Genomic DNA, 20382 nt, shown 5'->3' on the forward strand with positions numbered 1-20382 from the left:
CAGTCATGCTCAGTGAGAATGGGTGTATCAGAGACCAGTGTAGGACAGCGGACATGCTCAGTGAGCATTGGGTGTATCAGATACCAGCATAGGACAGCGGATATGCTCAATAAGCATTGGGTGTATCAGATACCAGCATAGGACAGCGGATATGCTCAGTAAGCATTGGGTGTATCAGATACCAGCATAGGACAGCGGATATGCTCAGTAGAGCAAAAGCTGCACAGCTAAAAGAGATTTTTCTATGTGAAGAAATCATTAAATGGAACGATTAACGTAAAAAAAAAAATTGGTTATACAAGCGAAAGTGAATGATAATCGCTCGGTGTAAACATGAGCCTATGACTGAATGACAAACTTGTTGTTTATTTTCTGCAGGCATAAAAATCACTGTTGGCTCGTTCACTTCTTGTTGGGTTTAAACACAGAGCGAATGTGAAACACTGAATGATACTGAACGATTCTCATTGAACGAGTCAACGATGAGTCTGCTTGTCTAAACAGGCTGAATGAGAGCGAACGAGCTAGCTATAACTTCACTGGCTCTTTCGTTTGTGCAAACGAGACTCGTCTGGTGTAAAAGCACCCAAAGTCAGATACAATTATAGTCAGGAGCCAGTATTAGCAAAGGTATAGCAACCAAACTAGAAAGTATATTATATATTCTCAGGCGATTATGGGCATGAACAGATACAACACCCAATTATCGCATTTAAAGCTATAATATACATATAGATTAGTTTACCTTTTTAAAGATACCTTTCACATCTATTTCCTTCATATCTGTCAGAGAGATGCTGAAACAAGAATAAAGGTGGAAACAGAAATCAATACAGTATAATATAGTGTAAGAAATAAGTGATTAGATAATTAAGCCTATCAAATGAAAGCAGAAAAGGAGAACCAGTCATTCAGTCCAATAGGGCTCCTATCCAGCCTCTTCTCTCATCGGTTTGGAGCCTGCATCCCCACATCGTGGCCCAAGTTTCACAAGACAGAGTCTCTAAAAGGTTAAGGCATCAGTATTGCCACCATGCATGTTATTCATACGCCTATCTACTGGAGCGTCATCTCTCGTTCTTACTGAGCTAAGATATTTATATATGCGTTGTCTTCATTCTTGTACAGTTTTTCCCGCGTAAATCTTCGGATAAGGCCATTTTACTGCATATACAACTCCTTTACTCCTACAGTTAATGTCCTGTCTGATGGTGTATGTCTTATTATCCACCGGGTAAGTGGAGCAGATTTCATAATATGAGGGCAGAATGTACAGTCACCACACGGGTGGGTTCATACTATGATCACACCCTATAACATGGGGTGAGAAGTCACTTTGTACTAGCATATCTTGTGAGTTGGGACCCCTTCTGTAGGTGACGCTGGGATGTTCTGTAATAACATTGGCAAGGAGAACGGGACAGCATTTTCTCAAGATGTTACATACTTGACTGAAATATCCATCTTATGTTCCAATTCACCTAAAAATGTGAATGGGGGGGGGGGGGGGGAATCTGAGTCAGTAATCAAAAATTTGTCACGGTCCTCCGATTTCGCTCTTCTATAGGCCTTTTTGAGGATATTGGTGGTATATCCTCTTCTTTTGAATTTGACAAATAGCAAGTTACATTCCCTTTTAAAGTGCACATCATCAGAACAATTTCTTCTGGTGTGCAGCTATTACTCTATAGGTATACCCCCTACGGAAAAAGGGAAAGTAGATGATTGTCCCCAAGGACAAAGTTATTAGTTGCTGTATATTTACAAAAAATATATATGCTAATTCTATCTCTTGGGTCCAGCGTGATTGTCAAATCAAGAAAATGCATAGCGGATTCATGAACCTCAAACGTGAATGCCTATGGAATTGTGATTGAGTTTATCGATGAAAGCATGGAACTAGGTGACATCCCCATCCCAGATGATGGAAACAATAATCAATAGAGGCAGCACTGCAGAGTTGGGTCAGAGAATGTTCAGAGATGATACTTTGGCAGAATAAATAGGGTGGCAAAAAGTTTTTGTGACTCACCCTGACGCTACCGGGTTTCCCCTAAGTAGGGGGAACTCCGGTACGTCCACAATCTTAGTCAGCAAGCACGTACTGGTCTTATGGACATCACACAAGAGAGGGCATCGATGAGGGACCCAGGCGTATACCAAAAGAAATAGGAGAAAAGGTGTGTGTGGCGATAGACACCAGACAAAAAGAAAAAAACAGCTCTCCAGATGGTGTCTTTATAGAGAAATGGAGAGCACTTACTTCACAGGGGTGCCTCCTCAGAGAACAACCCTAATCTGGAAAAGCAATGATTATCCCAGCAGGGGGGCTATCCCAATCGGCCAAACAGTAGCGGTACTCTACTTAGTCGGTAGAATTAGGTTCTGAAAAAACTTTGTTTAAAAAAAACAATATTTGAACTTTGGATCGGGTAATATTATATATCCAATTAAATGGCCTTGCCATCTCAAATATATTGGTCGAACAACCAAAAGTTTACGTACCAGGGCCAGCCAACACAGATTCAATATAAGACAGGGATACCGAAAACACAGCGCTTCCAAACATTTCTTTTTTTTCCATAATTCAGATCCTTCAAATATGAGAATTACTCCTATTGAAACAATTCCCCAAGATGAATTTACAGGACTGAAAACCAAGGAAATGTTTTATATTTTTTGCTTTGATACTCTAACCCCCCCCCCCCCCCCCCCCCCCTCCAATGGCTTAAATGAGGTCCTGGAAAAAATGTAGTTCTATGAATTGATTCATGTTCTTTTTAATGTTTTTTTAAAAACAGAACTTTGAATTTATTGAGACTCCTATAGGGAATTTTATGGAAAGTGGTGTGATAATACTATGTGTACCTTTGTGTTTTGTTCCCCAATTTTATCTAATACATCCCAAGACCAGACAGAAAACATAAACTTTCAAACATTTTTCATAATTTTTGTACTCTCCCCCCTTAATAATCACCTTTTAGACCTATAAACAAATTGTAGAAATAAACACAACCATGCATCTTTTCTTTAACACACCATAAAAATAATAACCAATGGTTTAATGTCCCCCTATCCCAGTGATGGCGAACCTTTTAGAGACCGAGTGCCCAAACTGCAACTCAAAACCCACTTATTTATCGCAAAGTGCGAACATGTCAGAGGGCGGGGCTTATTACGACATATGATTTTTACCTCCGTCATTATAAAGAGGAGGGCTGTTTCAAAATAGATAGGGTGCAGATTTTGACAGCTTTTCGGATGCAGAAATGCTGCAGAATTTTCCATGGAAATTTCTGCTGAGGACATTCTGCAGCATTTCTGCCACGCGTAAACATACCCCAGCGGTAATAGTGACCCCCCCCACGGTGGCCCCAGTGGTAACAGTGACCCCCACACAGTGGCCCCAGCGGTAACAATGGCCCCCCACAGCGGCCCCAGCAGTAATAGTGACCCCCCCCCCCCCCCCACAGTGCCCCCAGTGGTAATAGTGACCTCCCACAGCAGCCCCAGTGGTAACAGTGGCCCCAGCGGTAACAATGACCCCCCACAGCAGCTCCAGCGGTAATAGTGACCCCCACAGCACCCTCAGCGGTAATAGTGACCCCCCCCCCCACAGCAGCCCCATCGGTAATAGTCACCCCCACAGCGGCCCTAGTGGTAATAGTGACATCCCATAGCGGCCTCAGCAGTAATAATGACAGCCCACAGCGGCCCCAGTAGTAATAGTGACGTCCCACAGCAGCCCCAGTGGTAATAGTGACATCCCACAGTGGCCCCAGTAGTAATAGTGACATCCCACAGCTGCCCCAGTGTAATAGTGACATCCCACAGCGGCCCCCAGTAGTAATAGTGACATCCCACAGCGGCCCCCAGTAGTAATAGTGACATCCCACAGAGGCCCCAGTGGTAATAGTGACATCCCACAGCAGCCCCAGTGGTAATAGTGACATCCCACAGCAGCCCCAGTAGTAATAGCGACATCCCACAGCGGCACTCAGTAGTAATAGTGACATCCCACAGCGGCACTCAGTAGTAATAGTGACATCCCACAGTGGCCCAAGTAATAATGTTATTATTACTGGGGCCAATATAGGGGACACTATTACTAATAGTGGCCCCTGCTGGTATTCATTAACGTTGTGAGCGGCCGGCGGGGGCGGGTGCCAGCAGGGAGGGCTCTGCATGCCGCCTCTGGCACGCGTGCCATAGGGTCGCCACCACTGCCCTATCCTGTTAGTAGAGTGTTGAACTGTACCCAAATAATAAAACCATCCGGTGAGACAAAAATTAGTTTTATCATTTTAATTACTCCAATAAAATGGAGTGATGGACTCATTGATGTCAACGCTGCTCTAATCGGGATGCATGGTGACGCTCAGAACAGGTTTCTAAGTCAGGTTATAGACGTAATGACGCCAGTCCCGGCATTCCAGTCAGTGAGGTGTTGGACGTGTTAGATGTCATCACGCCACACACTCCACATGTTTGAGGGAACACTCGGGTCACATAGTGAATGTAACTACGTCATCACATTGCCCTATTGGAACGCACGTATGCGTTCCAAATGATTTCCTGGAGAAAGCATAATGCAACGGGCAGCTATGTCATTAGATGACACCAGCGGATTGCTGATGTGGATGGCAAAGATGGGTAGGTGAGACAATGTCTTGTGTTTTATGCTTTGTGAGTATATATATATATATATATATATATATATATATATATGTCTATCTCCACACATACCTGGATGTCATCAGTTTAACGGCCCCAGAGGAGGATATGTCTTTCGTATATATCCAATTCCTCAGAAAGCCGGTGGTGGCCTCCCACCACTACTGCAACAGGTTAGTATAAGTAGGTGTGCAAATCGTTCCCATGGCAGTGCCATGTCTTTGTAAGAAGGTCCCATTGAGTAGAAAATAATTATGAGTCAACAGATAATGGAGTCGACACCCAAGAAACTCAGTATGAACATAATATTGAGTACCCTGTGTATACTGGAAATATTTTACTGTTTAAATGCCTAGATGATGTTTAATATTAGCATATAGACTTTCAACATCCACATTTGCCAAAATGGTATGTACCAGGAAGCTAATGTTGTGAATTCTTCTTATCGCGTAGATAATATGGTAGAGAAGTGACAAAGGGTCTCAATACAGTATCAATATAGGTAACCACATAAGAAAAAATTGGTATGCTCACCAGCTCACTCCGTATGGCCCCTGCTTCAAAGTCCGTCTGGATCTTCCTTTCCAGAGGCAGCTTCACCGTACAGTCCACCACGGCAATCCATCCGGGATACTTTGACCAAGGTCTGCTATAGACCGAAACGCGTCTTCTCTGTTGGATTGTTATGTATTGACACTTTAATAATAAAGGCTTAGGATCTTTAAACACAAGCAGCGTATCAACTTTTATCAATATAGATGCTAGCTATTTGAGTCAGATTATCATTACCCAATACAATAGGCCTACCCGGGACAGATATGGTCTTTTTGTGTAAATTAGGGTTAAAAATAAATTTAGACTCTTCAAGGGATAATAACTGTGCCTCTCTTGCTGCCAACAGGATCTCATGGAACTCCGAGAGAAATTGTGCCGTAGGCTCCCTGGGAAGGATTATATGAACCTGTTTGTCCATCAGCGGCCTTTCCACCATAATCAATGTAGTCCATGATGACAATGTTCCCGCCCTTATCAGAGGGCTGAACGACTATCTCCCTATTATTGCGTAAATCTTCCAAAGCAAGTCTTTCATCCATGCAGAGATAAGAGTGTAACAAGTTCCTTCTCAGTCGGATTTTCATGATCTCGACAGCAAGGTGGGTAAAAGTGTATATGTTACCGAATTATGTCAAAGAGGGGGTTCATTTAGATTTTGGATGCAGATTCATAAAGGGGGCAGATCTCTCACACAAGATTCTCTTTCATCAAGCAATTCCTCTACAGGTTCATATCATTTGTGGAAAAAGGAAGATCCTGGCCACCCCTTTTCATGATGTGACATTTATGAAGGGCTAATTTCCTAGAAGACAATGTAGCATCCTTGACCCATTCAAAATGTGAGAAAGCTGTGGTAGGGGTGAAAGACAGGTGCCTTCTTGGGCACCAGTCAAATCTCAGCTTCACTGAAAGTATAGAAAGACAGATTGACTATCTGTAAGTCATCGTAATGGCTAGAATTGTCATTTACTTGTGTGGTTACTTTATGTGGCATCCCTCTCTTTCGCGGTCCCTCATTTGTAGGTATTTATCACTGTACGAGAGTCTACGGCCTGAGAAAGGATAAGAATGGTATCCACCATTTGTGGTTGTGTAACTCCTGATGTTAGGATAATAGATTGTGCATACGATTATGATGAAATACTAGTATCTCCCCGTGTATTGAATATTCCTATATTTGGTTGTCAAGTGCTAACGGATGGCACTGACTGACCAAATAGTAGAGAAGTGTATATAGATTGACTAAGAAATCCTGAATTCTATGGAAACAACTTGTTCTGTTGGGACTTATATTTAAGTGTTAGATACAATATAAGATTGGTTAACTGATTGTATCGAGAAGAACCAGATCTATTAGTGTATGGTATTTTGGTTTCATATTGTTGGTGCTTATTTTTAATTTTACACTTAGGCTGTGCCCTGGAGCTGAAATGCCCCTCCTCAGTCTAAGAGAAATTTGACTTAGAAATGTCTGTGTATTGATTTTTCCTCAAGTATACTTGACCCGATTCAAAATCTCTGGAGTTCCTAATAAATTTATGGTGCTTTTTTACCTTTGCAGTCTCTTTTCAAGATGTCAATACTCTTTTCTAACTTTTGTTTCAGAATTGAGAGCTCTACAGATGAGAAAGAAACTTTAATCTCCTTTTATCTCCTTTTCTAATTGGGCTGTAATTTTTGACAGAAACGTCTTCTCGTAGTTGAGTAGATACTGTATCATGCGCAGAGAATTATCTAGCAGACCCAGTTCCCAACCTTTAATGAATTCATAATCATGCTGCTGTGAATTAGGTGTAATATTGATATACAATCTTCTATATAAGAACGAGATCTGGGCAAATGAATAACATGCATGGTGGCAATACTGAGTCCATAACATTTTGGAGACTCTGTCTTGTGAAACTTGGGCCACGACGTGGGGACGTAGACTCCAAACTGATGAGAGAAGAGGTTAAATGGATATTTAGGCCCCCTGTCCACAGCCATGATGGAATATCGCTAGCGATATTCCGCTGCAGGGAAGCAGGGAGGAGAGCTGTCAGGTCTCACTGCGGAGAATTGTGGCAAATCGCGGCATGTTGCGATTTGAATCCTGCGAGCAGAGAATCACTATGATTCTCCATTAGTGGACATCGGGGCTGCGCTTTCCATAGCAACCCTATGGAAAGCGTTCACTGTGTTACCTGCGACCGGATTATCGCCGCGGATAACGCAATGCACTATCGTCTGTGGACAGGAGCCCTTAGACTTAGCAGGAGCCCTGTTGGACTGAATGAGGGGTTTTCCTTTTCTTCTTCCATTTGATGAGTTTAAATATTTAATGACTTATTTCTTATTCCTATAGACTCTATTATAATACTATATATTGATTTCTTGTTACCCTTTTAATCCTTTTTTCAGCACCTATTTGACAATCTTTCAGGACACTGTCCTCTTTTTTTCATTTTCATTTTTTCCTACCCAATTTTTTGAAAATCTTGAGGGTGCTTTACACTTGCGATCGCGATATCACTGCGTTTCTAACATTAGATAGTCCTATTGACATTTGCGTTAAAAAAATGCAGCGATGTCGCAATCACAATTGTGAACGCACCCCTGCTCTTTTATTTATCTGTCATTGTAGCTGTCTGGGTGCCATAGAATGTACCATATAATATGATACACCCAATGCTCTACTGAGCATATCCACTCTTCTATACTGGTCTCTGATACACCCAATGGTCTACTAAGCATGTCCGCTGTTCTATACTGGTCTCTAATACACCCAATGCTCTACTGAGCATATCCACTCTTCTATACTGGTCTCTAAAACACCCAATGCTCCACTGAGCATGTCCGCTGTTCTATACTGGTCTCTGATACACCCAATGCTCTACTGAGCATGTCCGCTGTTCTATACTGGTCTCTAATACACTTAATGCTCACTGAGCATGTCCGCTGTCCTATACTGCCCTCTGATACACCCAATGCTCCACTGAGAACGTCCGCTGTTCTGTACTGGTCTCTGTTACACCCAATGCTCTACTGAGCATGTCCATTGTTCTATACTGGTCTCTGATACACCAAATACTCTACTGAGCATGTCCGCTGTTCTATACTGGTCCCTGATACACCCAATGCTCTACTGAGCATATCCGCTGCCCTATACTGCCCTCTGATACACCCAATGCTCTACTGAACATGTCCGCTGTTCTCTACTGGTCTCTGATACACCCAATGCTCCACTAAGCATGTCCGCTGTCCTATACTGACCTCTGATACACCCAATGCTCCACTGAACATGTCCGCTGTTCTCTACTGGTCTCTGATACACCCAATGCTCCACTAAGCATGTCCGCTGTTCTCTACTGGTCTCTAATACAACCAATACTCTACTGAGCATGTCCACTGGCCTACACTGGTCTGTTATACCCAATGCTCTACTGAGCATGTCTGCTGTCCTATGCTGGCCTCTGATACACCCAATGCTGTGCTAAGCATGTCCGCTGTCAAATACTTGTCCCTGATACAGCCAAAAATCACTGAGCATGTCCGCTGTTCTATGCTGGTCTCTAATACACCCAATGCTCTACTGAACATGTCCGCTGGCCTACACTGGTCTCTGTTAAACTCAATGCTCTACTGAGCATGTCTGCTGTCCTATGCTGGCCTCTGATACACCCAATGCTGTGCTGAGCATGTCCACTGTCCTATACTTGTCCCTGATACACCCAAAGCTCACTGAGCATGTCTGCTGTTTTATACTAGTCTCTAATACACCCAATACTCTACTGAACATAGCCGCTGTCCGATACTGGCCTCTGAAACACCCAATGCTGACTGAGCATGACTGCTGTTCTATACTGGCCTCTGGTACATCCAATGCTCACTGAGCATGTTCCAGCGGAGCTCCTGGAGGAAATAACTACAGTTGGTGGACTGTGCTGTCCATTATGAATAGCAAGCAAGGATAATGTATCCTTATTGGATGAAACTTTATATGCAATCCCATTGGAGGTTGGATCGTTTGTCCCAGCTATTTGCCATTTAAGCACTGTCGTTGCAGCGCTGTTTTCCTTATAGCCCCGTTCTTTCCCCTGATGACGCCTAGGGTATTATTGTATCTTGATGCCACCTGAAGCTATGGGTTTGACAGAGCTTGGATACAGGAACGCCCCTGTCACACTCCTAGCTCACGATTGGCTACATTCCTGAAGGTCCATTAGCAGCGTCTGTATACAGTCCCCATTGCATCTTCCTGTGGGAGCGGGGCTGTGCCTCCACTCCCTCACTGCTCCGTCCGCCCAGTTTTCTTTGTGCAGTAGCCCGCAGCTGTAAGTCTCCCGACCTATTCCCGCTGTTCTGCCATGTGCGGCTGTCGGCTGTCCCCAGACCCTGCAGCTGTAAGTCTCTCAACCTATCCCTGCTGTTCTGCCATGTGTGGCTGTCCCCGGACCGCGCAGCTGTAAGTCTCCCGACCTGTCCCCGCTGTTCTGCCATGTGCAGCTGTCGGCTGTCCCCAGATCCCGCAGCTGTAAGTCTCCCGACCTGTCCCCGCTGTGCGGCTGTCCCTGGATGCCACAGCTGTTAGTCTCCCGACCTGTCCCCGCTGTTTTGCCGTGCACGGCTGTCGGCTGTCCCTGGACCCAGCAGCTGTAAGTCTCCCGACCTGTCCCCGCTGTTCTGCCATGTGCGGCTGTTCCTGGATCCCGCAGCTGTAAGTCTCCCAACCTGTCCCCGCTGTTCTGCCATGTGCGGCTGTCAGCTGCGATGTGCTGACGGAGGAGCACAACAGCCCCAGTACGGAAAACAGGCCACGGCACTGTGGCAACAGCAGGGTGAAGATCCCCACAGGGTGGTGCACTTTGGAACATTACTGCAGAGAGAAAACTGGGCGGACGGAGCAGTGCGCGGAGACACAGCCCTGCTCCCAGGAGAGATGCAACGGGGGACCGTATACAGACGCTGCTAGGACCTTCAGGAATGCAGCCAACTGGGAGCTAGGGGTGTGACAGGGGCGTTTCTGCATCCAAGCCCTATCAAACCCCTAGCTTCTGGTGGTGTTAAGATACAATAATATCGATGCCTAGTCAGGTGAAACATGTCGGAGGGCTAGTGGTTACATTCTAGTTCAGGGCTTTACTGCTGCTCTGTATATACATGTGGGGGATTGTGACCGGTGTTCAATCCCTCCATATTCTAGCCTGATAGGAGTCAGATTGGTGACCTCCCAATTTCCATACCATTGTGACCTGATCTATGATCCGTGAATACTTTAGGCCACCTGCAGACGGGCGGAAATTCCGCGGCGGGATTTCCGCCGCTGGAAGCTGCCATAGGATTGCGTTAACAAACACAATCCTATGCAGACGGCCGAGATTTGCGGCATGCTCTATTTCTGTGCGGCACAGAAACGTTACTCACCGGCCGCCGGCTCTGGTCTGCGCATGCGCCGGCACATGAAAGAGGCGGGGCCGCGGGAGAGATGAGTGCCCGCACTGCTCTCTGCAGACGTTGGGGGTCGGGTCCCGCTGCGAGAATTCTCGCAGCCGGATCCGACCCGGCCATCTGCAGGCAGCCTTAGTCTATAGGAGCTGCAAGAGTCTTGTCATTTCAATATCTTCATAGGTGTTTTATTTCCCTTATATAAAGGTTATGTTTTACTTTGGTGGGGGTCACAACCAACAGGCTTTAGGTTGCCCTGTGTCAACTATGTTTGTCTAAACTGAAAGAAGCACACCGCCTCCTATTCACTGGTCATTATCACTGATTGTAAAGTGACAGAACAGTGCCCCCTCCTGGTCTCTGGTCGTTACCACTGTCTGTAAAGTGGGAGAAGCACACCCCCTGCTGGTGATTGGTTGTTATCACTGGTATATAGAAAACCATATCACATTTTCTTTGTAACAATGAAATATTTTTAATTTTATTGCTTGTTAATTGATTAATTACAACTCAATGTAATTTCCATCCATCCAGAAGAAAGGTGTATCCAGAGCATAGTACAATGTTCCGGTCTGCCCATGCTTCAAGCTGTGTCTGATGTGGGTGTATAAAACTCAAAGTGAACGTGCGACCGCAGATGCCGAGTCACATGAGGCCGCTTTCACATGGAAACTAGCGTGAGATGTGTGCATTGCGAGACGCACAAAACTTGCGGGAATAAAAACCTCATTTGTGGCATGCTCTATCTTTTTGTGTTCCTCAGGACGCATCAGCCATTGATTTCAACAGGACCTTTAATGCATCGCATGCCGTGCGAGCTCGATGTAAGGTTTCCCATTAAAATCAATGGGAAACTCTTCTGATTCTCTATCGCACGTGAAAGTAGTGCAAGAGGATCGGAATTTCACATTTTTGCAGAAAATTGCCTCGCATCCGCAGGTAAAACGCAGGTTGCCAAGTGCGATATTGAGCTGAGTTTCCATCTTGGCATGTATTACGTTCATATACACACCAAGATATTGCATGTCGATTGACAGCACGCAGCCAGAACACAATGTCATTACATACTGGCCGACTGCCGCCACGCATGGTGCGTAGTGCATTACGGTCATGTGAACCCAGCGTAAAGACGGAGAAGGGCACATCCTCCTGGTCACTGGTCATTATCACTGACTGTGAAGGGGAGGAGAGAAGCGGCCCCTGCTAATCACTGGTCATTAATAATGACTGTAGAGTGGGAGAAGAGCGCCCCCTCCAGGTCACTATCACTGACTATAAAGAGGGAAAAGGGTGCCTCACCCCGGTCATTGATCATTATTAATGACTGTAGAGTGGGAGAAGAGAACTACGGCTATGTGAAGCCAGCCTAAAGCCGCCTGCACACGGGCGGGTTGGACCTCGCATGCGGGATCCCCGCAGTGAAGTTTGACCCAGTGCCTGGGAGGCAACCCCAGCATGCCTGCCTGATGTCTCTCTCCTCTGCTGCTGATGTGTGTGTTCCAGTGCAAATGTGCAGTGGAGATGACGCCGTGCCGTCGCTATGGCTCCCGCGACCATTCTGCAATGATGATTGCAGAATGGCGACGGGACGGACAGCTTCCATTGACTTCAATGGAAGCCGGGCATGCGTAGCTTGCACAAAATCGCAGCATGCTTTGATTTCTTACCCGCGAGGGGAACATTGCAATCGATTTCCACTCTTGGGCAGGAAATCGCAAATTACCATAGCATGCTACGGGCTGGATGTGCTGCAGAATCAGGATTCTGCAATGCAATTCTGCCCGTGTGCAGGGGGCCTAAAGTGGGAGAAGAAGGAACATCTCCTGGTCACTAATAGTGACTGTAAAGTTGGAGAAGTCCTACCTCTCCTGGTCATTGGTCATTATCACTGACTGTAAAAATGAAAGAAAGTAGCCACCCTTCTAATCACTGGTCATTAATAATGACTGTAAAGTGGGAGAAGAGCGCCCCCTCCTGGTCATAATCACTGACTGTAAAGAGGGGAAAGGCTGGCTCTTGGTCACTGGTCATCATCACTGACTGTAAAGAGGGAGAATTACGGTTATGTGAGCCTCCCTCTTCCCTGCAGTTCTGCCTCCTCTGTATCAATATAAGTCTATCATATGTTCTCCGGGAAGTCATTGCATGGAGGGCTGATTTATATTACAGAAAAGACAGAGTGATTACAAAGTACAGATTATAAACCAGCAGTGAGGAGAAGATGATTTGTCAGGAAATTGCACCACATAGACTGAGGGGAAGTGAGACTTAGTAAGGGGGGACAGGAAGGTTGCTTTAATTGTCAGGGTGGAAATGATGTGAAATTAATGCTGGTGAATGTATAGATGTAATGAAACCTGAGCCGGAGTGGGGATTCTGATGGAACCAACCAGAGGCGTAACTTGAGTTCTTGGGCCCCAATGCAAAACCTGTAACAGGGCCCCCAACCATAAAGCTTTATACATTGTAGTGGGCTCCCTATATGGAGAAGAGAGGCCTTATGGGCCCCCTAAGGCTCCTGGGCCCGGGTGCAACCACATCCCCTGCACCTTCTATAGTTACGCCAGTAGAACCAACAATGATCAGAATGAAGATCCAAACTAGAGTCAGATATTAGGGCATGAGCTAACTGCCTGCCTAGTAAGTCCATAGAGAAGATTGGTCCGAGGGTCATTCTGCGTGACCCAGCACAGGAGACTGATCTGGGCTACACTTCGAAGGACGATTAAAATAATCATAAGGCCAAAAATTCACATACACAGCATAAAAAGGCACGGGCACAGAAGAGCAGAGAGGTGCAGCCATAGAGGGTTTAGAGGTGGCAGAAGCACCCCACCCTGAAGGAGGGGTCTGAAGGGCTCTAATACCTTATTGCGCAAAATCATTAAGGGAACACCAAGGGTGGTTTCACATCGGTTTTCACCAGCTGCAATAGTCATCAAAAAGCAGATTATGAAACTAATGATTTACAATGGTTTCCTTCCCATCGGCGATGTTTTCACTCATGCGATGTTGAGAGAACAAAAAAGCGCAGCATGCTCTATCTTTCTGCGATGTGCGAGTTTTTTTTTTATCTGCCATGTTTTCCTATGGAGCTTTCTTTTTATCACATCGCAACGGAACAAACTTGCGTTGTGATGCGATTTTAACATTGGAAAGTCGTATTGACTTTTGCAATAAGAAAATTGCCCGATTTTATTGCGGGCGGCAGCAATGCAAGATTATTCTAAAAAAAAGCATCACTGACGCTCAAATATCTGGGACAAAGACGCAATTTTGCCACAATTTTCTTGCTGCAAAATCGCGATCGCCCGTGTGAAACTAACCAAAGGGTATGTTCACATGGCAAATTTTTTCCATGGAATCTGCTCCGATATCGCGTCAAATCTGCATCCCATTAATTTCAATAGGAATCTGTAGTGTATACAGGGGGAATTTTTCCGCACATAGATATCAAATCCGCTTGTAGAAAAAAAAGTGACATGTCAATACTTGCTGCAGATTCCGTATCGTTTCCGCATCAGGAATTCTATATGCCTATTGAAACCTGCATACAGAACCGCAGCAATTACTCGCATACATGAAACCTGCAGCTCAGCTATGGATTTCTGCCATGGATTTTAGGGGCGGAAGCCACATGGAAGAGTCTACATTGGAGTCTGCCGTCTGAACACACCTTTAGGCATCACAGTATAGCCCCAAGTCACTTAAACTTCAGGGATATCAATCCGTTCAGTACGATTATATTCACATGGTCGAGCACGATATCGGGCCAAGAAACTCTGACCCAATATCACGATTGGGAATGTGCGATCTTTGCCGCGCTGCAATATGTTTTTGCCTAAATTTTGCATTGCCACATGTGAAAAGATAGCAATTGCTTTCCATTATCTTCATATTGCACTCGCATGCATATCGCATTGCATGCGAGTGCCATGCAACTTCTTTCAAGGTCCCATTGAAAACAATGGATGATGCGTTTTGGGGGAATGCCCAAATAGAGAACATGCTGTGCATAGATCTATTCAAAAGACTAGATTTCATATTTGCACGAGTTTTGTGCACATTGCATTACACAAAACTTGCGTGATAATCTTGTTGGTGTGAATAATCCCTCCGACTGATATTAAATGGCAGCATTTCTCTTTTGCAAAATGGAGGTGGAGAAATGCTAATTGTGGCTAGTACCTGGACTCATCATAGTGATTGAACTGACACATCTAGGTGCCAGTCCCAATAAGCTTAGCTCTGCCTGTGTTTTTCAGGGAAGAAACGCTGCAAGCAGGCAGTCTAAGGCCGGCTGCACACGGCCGTGACGGGCCGGTGGAATTCCGCACCGTGAGCCCTGAGCTATTAGGTCCAATAGAACCTAATAGCTGCGGATTTCCGCTGCGAATTACGCAGTGGAAATCCGTCCGTGGGAAGGAGCCCTAAGGGTCCATTCACATTGGTAGTTCGGTTGCAATAAAAAAGCACCAAAAAGTGCATTGGAAAAAATCTTGAGTGTTTTTTTACTCGGTTTGTAGTAAAATATGGCAAAAAACACACACAGTTTTGCAAATGCACTTCTTGGTGCGGCTTTTATTGTAACCAAATTGCTCCGTGTGAATGGAGCCTAAGGGCGCTATAACATGAGTGTCATTAAGTCTTGAGTAATAGCACTAATACCAAAACTCGAACGCGATGGCAGTCTAAGGGTGCCTACCCGTTAGGGTTTGTCTTTTTCCGCTGCAAATTCGCTGCATTCTTCCTTCCAAATGTCAATGGGACTTTCTAATGTTAAAATCGCACCAAAAACGCAAAGACCTATGAACTCCACAATTACAGGTGACGTCTTCTCTGTTAGAGTTGTTTGCTTTCCTTTTCTTATCCATGCTGTCTAGCCCTCCATGATAACTTCTCCTGATGATTGTAGACATTGTTGCTTACATATCTTTTACCCCTCACTTCTACAGATATCCCTAGCCTCTACAATAATACAAGTAAAGTTAGATCCCAGAGCAGATCCCGGACACACATAGTTGCTCACACTCTGATGCTTTGCCCTCTGACTTTAGGCCTTCATAGTTGTGGTCATTTCACCTTATCGGTGCAGCACTTACTATAGTCACAAGTCCTATACAGATTTGTGCCTTTCAGGGATCACTGCACATAGCCGCTATGTTATGGACAACATCTGTAAGGAGTTTGTATGTTCTCCCTTTGTTTGCCTGGGTTTCCACCTGGTGCTTCAGTTGCCACCCACACTCCAAATATATACAGATAGGTGACTATAGATTGTGAGCCCCAATGGTGATTGTTATAGAGTATTTTGCTTTTGTTAAAGGGGCTTCAAATAGAGCGGAATGCTGGAGTTAATAACCAAAGCAGCAGACCGAGCACCTGCATCAGACATTCCGGTCATTCATGATGGAGGTAATGATTTACCAAGTAGGAATGTATTGTGTTTGATTCATGACATCAAAAAGGCCATTGGTGTCTGGTTGTCAATGTAGCTGACCTTTAACCCCTTAATGTTGCGGCCCCTTTTTTCTTTTTCCGTTTTCGTTTTTTCCTCCCCCCTTCCAAAAAATTGTAACTTCTTTATTTATCTATCGACTTTGCTGTATGAGGACTTGTTTTATGTGGAACGAGTTGTATTTTTAAATGGTGCCATTTACTGTACCATATAATGTACTGAAAAACGTAAAAAAAATTCTAAGTGGAGTAAAATGAAAAAGAAAAACGATATTTCGCCATCTTTCAGTGCATCTTGTTTCTACGACGCACAAACTGCACCAAAAATGACATGATAACTTTATTCCATGGATCAGTACAATTGCTACGATACCAAACTTGTATAGTTTTTTTTTTCACTGTACTACTCTTTTTTTTTTTTCAAAGACGGTTTTTAAAAATTATTTTCTGCCGCCATCTTCTGCGAGCAATAATTTTATTATTTTTCCGCCAACGTAGTTGTGTGAGGGACCGTTTTTGTGAGATGTTCTGTAGTTGACGTTAGTACCGATTTGGAATACATACGACTTTTTGATTGCTTTTTATTGCATTTTTTCTGGGAGACAGGGTAACTGAAATAGTGCATTTCTGGCGTTCTTTCTTTTTTTTTTCGGACGACGTTCACCGTGTGGGGTAAATAATGCGCTACTTTGATAGATCGGACTTTTACGGATGCGGTGATACCAAATATGTATTTTTATTTTATGATTTAGATTTTTAAATTATAGGTATGGCAAAAAGGGGGTGATTTAAACTTTTATAACTTTTTTTTCAATTAATAAAACTTTATTGATCTTATTTTTACTTTACTTTTAAGCCCCCCTGGGGGATTACAACATGCAATGCTTTGATCGCTTGTGCAGTATGACGTAATGCTATAGCATTACGTCATACTGCCATTTGACAGGCAGACTATCCAGCCACCCCACGGGGATGGCTTGATAGGCAGTCTGCGAAGGCAGTCCTGGGGCCTTTCAGAAGGCCCCCTGCTGCCATGACACCTGCATGGCTCCCCCGATCTCACTGCGGGGAAAAGGGGCAAAAGGGACCCCCGAACATCGTTTGGGAGATATAAATGCCGCTGTCAGAATTTACAGCGGCATTTAAAGGGTTAATAGCCGCGATCGGAAGCACGGCCGATTGCAGCTATTGCCCGCAGGTGTCAGCTGTAACAAGCAGCTGATGCCCGCGCTGTATGAAGAGAAGTCGCCCAGCAACCTCTCTTCATACATACCCCAACGTTCAAGGACGTACCCTTATGTCCTTGGTCGCGAGGGGGTTAAAGGGGTTGTACCAAAAACAACTTTTAACACTTTTTCACAGGATAGGTGATAAAAATCTGATCAGTTGGGGTCTCACCAGTGAGACCCACACCAATCCCAAGAATGGGGGTCCCGTGTCACTCTTCCTCCTCACTGTGGGCTCGCCGCACTGATCTCAGTGAGGAGGAGGTTGAATGGAGCGCTGGTCACACATGATTGGCACAATTCCATTTATTTTCCCTGGGACTGCCGTAGATCACCAAGTGCTCATACTTGGCTACTTCCATCAGCCCCATTGGAATAAATGGAGCGGTGCTGCGAATTCACGATCATCGCTCCATACAGTCTGACGTCACTGTGGGTGGGTGTAGTGAGCCTGTAGTGATGAGAAGAGGACCCCTGTTCTCTGGATTGATGGGGGTAACAGCGGTGAGACGCCCACCAATCAGACTTTTATCACCAACCCTAATGATAGGGTATTACAGTTGCTTTTAGTACAATCCCTTTAAAGGGGTTTTCCTATTAAAGACATATATCTCCTATTGACAGGATAGGGGATATATGCCTGTTTTTTGGGGGTCTGACTGCTGGGATCCCAAGATCTGTACACTCTGAATGACCTATGTGAACAGAGTAATGGTGCCCATGTCTCGCCACGGCTCTTTAGCATGAAGGAAGAGTGCTCAGCATATCAATCTCCCTTTTTTCCCATAGAAGTGAATGATGCGGTGGTCATGCTTGCACATGTAAAAGGCTCAGCTGATGCTTTCCTTAAAGGGGTTGTCTCGCAGCAGCAAGTGGGGTTAAGCACTTCTGTATGGCCATATTAATGCACTTTGTAATATACATCGTGCATTAAATATGAGCCATACAGAAGTTATTCACTTACCTTCCCTGCGCTGGCGTCCCCGTCTCCATGGCTCCGTCTAACTTCAGCGTCTAATCGCCCGATTAGACGCGCTTGCGCAGAAGGGTCTTCTGCCTTCGGCTCGGTCTGGCACGAGCGGCGTTCTGGCTCCGCCCCCTTCCGCGCGTCATCGCGTAGCTCCGCCCCATCACGTGTGCCGATTCCAGCCAATCAGGAGGCTGAAATCGGCACACGTGGCGGGGCGGAGCTACGCGATGACGCGTAGAAGGGGCGGAGCCAGGACGCCGCTGCTGCCGGACAGACCCGAAGGCAGAAGACCCTTCTGCGCAAGCGCGTCTAATCGGGCGATTAGACGCTGAAGTTAGACAGAGCCATGGAGACGGGGACGCCAGCAACGGAGCAGGTAAGTGAATAACTTCTGTATGGCTCATATTTAATGCATGATGTATATTACAAAGTGCATTAATATGGCCATACAGAAGTGCTTAACCCCACTTGCTGCCGCGAGACAACCCCTTTAAATGGTATAAGGGCGACCTCTACTGGTTGTCATACATCACTGCATTTTGTGTATTTCTCTATAGAGAGTTGTATATTACTTCCAATTGGCTGGAGAGATCAGGTGGGATGTCTGGAGGACTGGGGATGGTAGAGAACTGCCTAGGCTCGGTGGGCTCAGACGGGAATTGTAGGAGTCGAGTGAGAGAGCAACAAGCTAGAGAGCGATCCCAGTGGTACTCAACCTTTAGAGACTGCATTGCAGAAAGAGAGAGAGCTACAAGAGGAGTGAGGAGTTGGCTGAGGAAGTCGTGTGAGACATGTCCTGGAAATTCTGTGCCTGCTAGAGAGGGACAGCGGCACGAGAAATGAGGGAGCCTGTAACTGAGAAGCGCAGCTCCATAATGTGTCAGAACAGACATCGCTGAAGTACAAAACTTCAGGAACTACAGCTAGAGAGACTACTACAGGGAATCCACATCGTCCTGCAGCTCTTTGCATCAGGGTAGCCCTAACAGACATCCAAGAATGTTTCGCCTCGCTACGGTACCAAACACGCTGGAGATACGTAAGTGAGGTGGGCCCTCAGAAAACACCTGACGTGTTCACACAGATAGTGATTTAAGCACAATCCTGCCAGTTAAAAATATATTAGCTCGAGCCAACACCAGGGAAAAACATATTCATCCATCATTTGCAGCTAAGATATTGGGCAACATTTGCGTCACTTTTAGACTGTGTGCTGCCACTACTGGGTTGAAACATTTAGTGGGACTACCACGTGTTTTATAACAGGTATATTACCGATTTTTGTGATTTATAAGAGATTGTTAGAATATTCTGTGCATGTTAGAGTTGTACATATTCTTGGGGTTAGTTAAATAGGTTATACAACGTTTCTGTAATAACTTCATATTGCTTATCTATTAATGGAAGCTTCTATTGTCAACTTATTCTCCAAGTTTATTAGATATATATAATTTTTTTTTTTGTAAACCTGGTGTGCGCCTCATACTCTGGTTCCTGTGTTCCTACCCGTGGCATCTCTCAATTCACATGGGTTATTCGAGGTGTGTAGAATTGGGATGGCCAGGCGCCCCAGCAGTCAAACCCCCAGTGATCAGACATTGTGTGGATAGGAGATACATGTCTTTTGTGGGAAAACCCCTCTGAGGTACATTACACTGTGGTCAGACTGCTGATATACTGGGAAAGGGAGTATAGTGGAAAAGTTCAACAAGACCATCAATAAATTATTTATGTCAAAGGGAGGCTCCATCGGGAGTCAAGAGGGAATCGATTTTTAAACGCTCTAACCTGTACAAGGCTGATGGTGTGTTTTTCTTAGATATTGGGTTGGACATTTTTAACCCTTTCCCAGCATCCACTGTATATAGGTTTTTCAATACAACAAATGGTGCTACTAAACAATACAATGTGTCTCAGAATAAAAGAAGCCGCCATATGGCTATATGGATGGAAAAATACAAATTTATGTATGTTGGAAGGAGGGGATGAAAATATGACAATGAGAACTAGCTGCGACGGGAAGGGGTTCACAGTTCTTTGTAGGAGAGATGCTTTTCAGGTCTCAATTTATTGGTG

The sequence above is a fragment of the Eleutherodactylus coqui genome, chromosome 4 (genome assembly GCF_035609145.1).
Source record: "Eleutherodactylus coqui strain aEleCoq1 chromosome 4, aEleCoq1.hap1, whole genome shotgun sequence".
Lineage (NCBI taxonomy): Eukaryota > Metazoa > Chordata > Amphibia > Anura > Eleutherodactylidae > Eleutherodactylus > Eleutherodactylus coqui.